Raw genomic sequence first — 6,949 nt, forward strand, 5'->3', positions numbered from 1 at the left:
CCTTGATAATTTCTTGGAAGATGATGTCTTCACGTAGTTCTAAAATTTTTAAATTATCTCTCCTGGATTTATTTTCTAGGTCAGTTGTTTTTCCAATGAGATACTTCACATTGTCTTCTATTTTTTTATTCTTTTGGTTTTGTTTTATACTTTCTTGGTTTCTCATACAGTTATTAGCTTCCATCTGCTCCATTCTAATTTTTAAAGAACGATTTTCTTCAGTGAGCTTTTGAACCTCTTCTTCCATTTGGCAAATTCTGCTTTTTAAAGCATTCTTCTTCTCATTGACTTTTTGGACCTCTTTTGTCATTTGGGTTAGTCTATTTTTAAAGGTGTTATTTTCTTCAGCATTTTTTTAAGTCTCTTTTAGCAAGCTATTGACTTGCTTTTCATGATTTTCTTGCATCACTCTCATTTCTCTTCCCAATATTTCCTCCACCTCTCTTACTTGATTTTCAAACTCTTCCATAGCCTGAGACTCTTCCATATTTTTTTTGAGGTTTTTGGTGTAGAAACCTTGACTTCGATGTCTTTCTCTGACGGTATGCTTTGTTCTTCCTCATCCAAAAGGATGGAAGAAAATGCCTGTTCACTAAGAAAGTAACCTTCTGTAGTCTTATTCTTTTTCCTTTTTAGGGCATCTTCCCAGCCAATTACTTGATTTTTGAGTCCTTTGTCAAGTGGAGTGTATACTCTAGGGACCTGTAAGTTCTCAGTTCCTCCAAGGTGGCACAATCAAGGAAGAGGAGTTTAGTCTTCTCCTGGGCTGTGCTTTTGTCTGGAAAAAATTACAAGTATTCTTTTGTGCCCAGGATCTGTGAGTAGCATTCCCTCTCCAGAGCCTCCACTAGCTCCACCACACCAATGCTTCTCCAGACCCCGGGACTACCATTCATGACTGAGACAGAGACTAGTCTCTCAATTCCACTAGGGTCTTTAGGCCTAGGGCTTTAAAAATGGATCCTCCTCCTGCAGTGCCTGCTGCTGTCCTGGGGTCAGAGGCTGGGACTAACCTGAGCTCCCTTCTTACCCAGGTGAAAGAGCTTTTTTACTGACCTTTGAAACTGTCTTTGGCATTTGTGGTTGAGAAATCTGGGAACCACAGCTGCTGCCTCTGATTCTGTGCCGTAAAGCCTGCTGCAGTCCTGTCAGTGCCTTGCCACGAGTCGAAGACTGGACTGAGCTCAACTCCTAGCCTGATGTGATAGACCTTTCCTGTCATCCTTCCAGGCTGTCTTGGGCTGGAAATCTCTTTCCCTCTTTTGTTTTGTGTCTCCTGCTACTCTAGACTTTGTTTAGAATCACTTTTTACAGGTATTTTATGGGCCATGGGGGAAGAGTTAGCATAGGTCCATCTTTGTACTCTGCCATCTTGGCTCAACCCTTGAGATACATAATTTCTGAGTAATTTAATCCTTTTATTCATAAGACAAGCATGTTTATTTATAAAAGGATGGCTATTTGGCTAATTTTCCTTGACCAGAAGACAATTATCATGGTGGTCTTAAGGTATATATGTTCTTTTGAAAGAAGAGTGTTCAAAAGTATTGTAATCAATTCTGATTGTTTAGCAATTCGTGAGAGAATGAATTATAATGATGGACTGAACTTGAACTTTGATTAAGTCATACACTTCTGAGTTCCCCCCATCCTTGGGGATGCTATTTAAAAAAATTATGCCCCACCCAAGCCTGAACAAAACGCAAGAGCTACCCTAAATGAGTGGGAGCTAAACAAAAATGTTAGTCCAATTATGTTATTAACAATGTCCTTCAAAAGACTGAACTGTTAAAATTAGGACTTTAGAAAAAGTCCTGGACCTCCCGAAATTATTGGTTATTGATAATTTCTCTCACTGTATTTCTTAAAAATACCATCTAGTGACCCAGTTCTGACTCTATACTCCATTACAAGTCAGAGCAAAGTTTCAATCTGGTTTACTTGGTGTCTGTATGTGGTGATCCCTTCCCCGTTCTCCTTTCACAGTAAATCGTCATGACCACCCACCTTAATACCAAAAGACATGGTAGACACTAATTCTTTTGTTGTTGTTCAGTTTTTGTTCATATTTCAGTCATGACCAATTCTTCATGACCCCATTTGAGGTTTTCTTAAAAAGACCAGTTCTTAGCAAAGAGTGATTTAACATTTCCTTCATTTTAGAGATGAGAAACTAAGGCAAATAGCATTCAGCAACTTGCCCATGGTCACAGAGATAGTTAGTGAATCAATTTAAACTCAGGTTTTTCTGACTCCAGGCCTGGCACTCTATCCACTGCTCTGCCCAGGCACTAATTCCACTGACATTATGAAAGAAAAGGAGAATAACCAAAGGAATGAAGTAGAAGATTTGAGAAGATCAACGTTAAGTAGAAGGAAATCCCTAGTCACTTCTCTGAGGAGAAAGGAGCACTAACTGGGGTCAGTCTCTTACATGTTTTATTTTGAACAGGGTGCTGAGTCATCTGCCACATCATCAAACATAAGGAAGGAATTGAAAGTCTGGAAGGCAGCAGAAGGGGGAGAGAAAAAAATGGAGGAAGAAAATTGGAGCTCTTAGCTAAGAATTAAATAAAATCAATTTAAAAAGTACATAATTTGGAAAATCCAATAGAAAGATCTTTCCAAAGAAGAGTAAGTTCTGGAGTAGACTTATGGGAGCCAGTATGGTAGAGTAAGCAGTTAATCACTGTAGCTCTCCCATATTGAATTCCAAATAACCATAAGGTAGTTCCCCCAAACAAATCTGTGAACAGCAGAACCAACAAAAAGATGGGGAGAAATGATCTTTTAACCCACAAAACTTGAAAGATCAGCAAGAAAGGTCTGTCTCACCCTGGTAAAAGGAGAATGTAATCCAGGATAGGAAGTGTCCCAGTAAGCCAGCAGCTAACCCCACCTCAGGACACCAATGTGAGAGCCTGAGCTGCAATGTAGTGGAGAAGACAAACATCAACACCAGGACCCTCCATGTACCTCAGCATAGCCAGCAGAATCAGGACACTATGGCTCTTCGAGCTGGAACTCTGTGTAGTCCAGGGTGAAGAAGTCAATTAGATGCCAGCAGTCAGACTCCTTGTGCTTCAGTGTATCCCCAGGCAAAATAGGCAATCTCCAGTAACCAGACTGCCAGATCCTGCAGCACAGCCCTGGGAAAATATAGAAATACACTACCAGATTCAGCAGACCTTAGCATTAAGACCCTGGCTCAACACCAGATAAGCTGCCAGACCTCTACAGCTCCCAGCAGTGCCAGTTACCCCTCCCCATCTTCCTCAGCACAGCACCAGGAGGGTCCCCTGAGGGTGTAACATCAATGCAGCACCAGGTAAACAACCAGACCCTGCAGCCCCTGACACAAGATAGTGCCCCATGCAACCTGGGAGCAGAGGTTAAATATAAAAGAAGGGAAAGAAGACAAAAAAAAAAGATGAGCAAAAAAGCAGCAAATAAAATCTGACCATAGAAATTTATTATGGTGACAGGAAAAGTCAACACAAACTCAGAAAAGGACAACAGTGTCAGAATATGTATAGGCAAAAACCCAGAGAAAAATAAGAAGTGATCTCAAGCCAGAAAAGTTAGATATGAAAGACCTCTGGAGAAAACTGACTGGAAACAAAAAGGAATACACATTTTCTCAGGAGTACATGGCACCTACACAAAAAATGACCATGTTGTAGGGCATAAAACCCTCAAAATCAAATATGCAAAGGTAGAAATGTTAAATGTATTTTTTTTGGATCCTAATGCAATAAAATTACATTCAATAAAAGATAGTGTAAAGATAGATTAAAAAGTAATTAGAAACTAAATATTCTAATCCTAAAGAATAAGTGGATCAAAAAAACATCACTGGAACAGTCAATAATATCATTGAAGAGAATGACAGCAATGAGACAACATACCAAAACTTACAGGATGCAGCCAAAGCAGCACTTTGGAGAAAATTTATTTCTCTAAATTCTTATACCAACAAAATAGAGAAAAAAAGCAAATGATTGAATTATGCAACTAAAGAAAAACAAAAAAGAATAAAGTAAAAATCCCCAATTGAGCACCAAATTGGAAAACCTGAAAAGCAAATGTGAGATTAGTAAGACTGAAAATAAAAAAAACAAAACAAAACAAATCCTATTGAGCTAATAAGTAAATCCAGGAACTGGTTTTACTAAAAAAAAAAAAAATCAATAAGATTGATAAGTTATTGGTTAATTTTAAAAAAGAGAGAAGAAAGCCAAATATCCAGAACAACAACAACAAAAAAAGGTTAAAATCATCACCAATAAAGAAGAAATTAAAGCAACTACTAGGAAATATTTTGTACAATTATATGCCAATAAATCAGACAACCTGAATAAAATTGACGAATATATACCACCACCACTCCAGAAATTAATAGATTAATAGGTCAGGAAATATAATGCCTAAATAATCCCATCTTACAAATGAAACTGAAGAAGCCATTAATAAATGCCCTAGGAAAAAATCCCCAGGTCCAGATAGATTCAAGAGCAAATTCTTCAAACAGTCAAAGAGCAATTAAACTATTTGGGAAAATCATGAAGAAAGAGTCTTAATAAATTTCTTTTATGACACAAATAAGGTGCTTATAATGAAAGCAGGAAGAACTAAAGCAGAGAAAAAATTGTAGACCAATTTCACTAGTGAATATTAATGCAAAAATTTTGAACATAATGCTTACAAGGCAATTAGAGCATTATATTACAAGGATCATACACTATTACCAGGTGAATTTATATCAGGAATATAGGGTTGGTTCAATATTAGGAAAACTATCAAAATAATCAACCATATCAATAACAAAACCAACAGAAATCATATTATTTTCTCAGTAGATGCTGAAAAAGTTTTTCACAAAATACAGTGCCCATTCCTATTAAAAACACTAGAGAGCATAGGAATGAAGAGAGCATTCCTTAAAATGACAAACAATATCTATCTACAATCACCAACAAGCCTTGTTTGTAGTGGAGATGGGCTGGAAGACTTCCCATTAAGATTAGACGTCAAGCAAGGATACCCATTATCACCATTATTATTTAATATAATGCTAGAAATGTTAACTATAGCAGTAAGAGAAGAAAAATAAATTGAGGGGATTAGAATAGACAATGAGGAAATAAAACTATGACTCTGTAGATGATATGATGGTATACTTAGAGAATCTTAGAGAATAAACTAAAAATCCACTTGAAATAATTAACAACTTTAGCAAAGTTGAAAGATTTACGATATATCTAACCACATAAATTATTACTTTTTCTTTCCATGACAAAAAATAAACCCAACAGCAAGAGATGGAAAGAGAAATTCCATTGAAAATAACTGTAAAGTCTGGAGACCTTGATCAGTGCCAGCTGAAGCCAGGAACCCAAGCTGTGGATTGGGAGTGAGCAGGGTCAGTGTGCCAGAGGCCAGTGGGCAGGGGTAGGTTGGGCCCCTTGATGATGATGTTCCACGGCCTTGTGACCTTGGTGCAGCAGTGACATCACTCCCGGCCAGAGCACCCACAAGCATTCCGCAGATCTCGGCTGGCCTGAAACACTGAGAGAGTGGTCTGGAGGCCCAGTATAGCTATCCCATCTGCCTGGAAGACTACCACTGATGCCTAGTCATCTGCAGCTGCAGACGGACATTCTGTGGAGAGTGTTTGCAGCCATGTCTCCAGGTGCCATCTCCCTTCTGCCCACTCTGCCAAATTCCCTTTGACCCAAAGAAAGTGGACAAAGCTTCCAATATCAAAAGGTAGTTATCCTACATGACTCCATGCCAGGGCTGCAACAAGAAGGTGAATCTTGAAAAGATGAGGTCACATATTTCTTGCATGAAAGTCCAAGACTAGATGAGCAACTGTCCGACGTTTGCCCCAGTAGTGCCAACATCCCAGCCCATTCCCAACAATAGCCCAAACAGATCCACATTTGTGTGTCTGTAGTGTGGGTCTCATAATCTGGACCAGCAGGAGTTGGTTCAGCACTGCATGGAAAATCACCTCAGTGACCCCAACCAAGCAGTCTACCCCATCTGTTCGGCCATACCCTGGGGTGAAGCTAGCTGCAAGAGCTCCAACTTCCTGCAGCACCTTCTCCATTGACACAAATTCTTCTATGACACTTTTGTGGAACATAGCATTGACAAAGAAACTGCATTTCAAGTAGCACTGGTGCTATCCTTCTTTGAGAACTGAAGCCAGCCCTGGCTGGACCTGAACCCAAATCTGTGATCAAAAGTCACCTCTTCCACATGGAGGGACAAAAGATTTGCTCATTCTTCAGCATTCCCTAGCAGTTAGGTCTCCCTGCCACCTTTATTTGAATTGCACTTTTTTTTTTTTAACAAGGTGGAGTCTTATTCCTTGCACAAGGAGAGCATGCCAACCCCAGGGGTCAATCCTCAGTGCCCTCCCAATAGATAGGAAAAAGATTTATGCATCTTTTACCAGTTCAAAGCTTTGATCTAAGTGAGAACTTGCACCTCTCTTCTGGGAAAAGTTAAACTGATTTATTTGGTGTTTGGAGTCCCGGATGATCCCTAGAGGACAGCTGAGTAGAGGGAGGGTTGTTTGGCTCTGCAAAATCAGAGGATTGAATTGTCATTTTTCTCTTTCTAAACAGTGTTTTGGCTTTCATGCTTCTGAAGAATTCATGGAGAGCCCTGACTCTATATTACTGCTGATCCAGAAGGTTAGACTTGAGGGAACTAGAGGGGTGGAAGAGACTACAAGAGAAACTTAGCTGAAGACTTGAAGAGGAGGAACATTTTCCTAAGCTTCATCCTAACATCTGGCATTCAGTAAAGTTTACCCCTTGATCATTTGGTACCAGCTTCTGTGATAGTTAGAGAATCTGGCATTTTTCTGTATAAACTTGTGAGATGACCTTTTTATATTTTATAGAGTGAGGAAAAGGCAGTTACTCATCATATT

At 39.2% G+C, this 6,949-nt stretch overlaps 1 pseudogene; it reads left to right on the forward strand.

Annotated features, from left to right (window-relative positions):
• Window positions 1-5,827: 5,827 nt before the first annotated feature.
• LOC140505345 (E3 ubiquitin-protein ligase RNF166 pseudogene) lies at window positions 5,828-6,211 on the forward strand (annotated as a pseudogene).
• Window positions 6,212-6,949: the final 738 nt, after the last annotated feature.

Source organism: Notamacropus eugenii, chromosome 5, assembly GCF_028372415.1.
Source record: "Notamacropus eugenii isolate mMacEug1 chromosome 5, mMacEug1.pri_v2, whole genome shotgun sequence".
NCBI lineage: Eukaryota > Metazoa > Chordata > Mammalia > Diprotodontia > Macropodidae > Notamacropus > Notamacropus eugenii.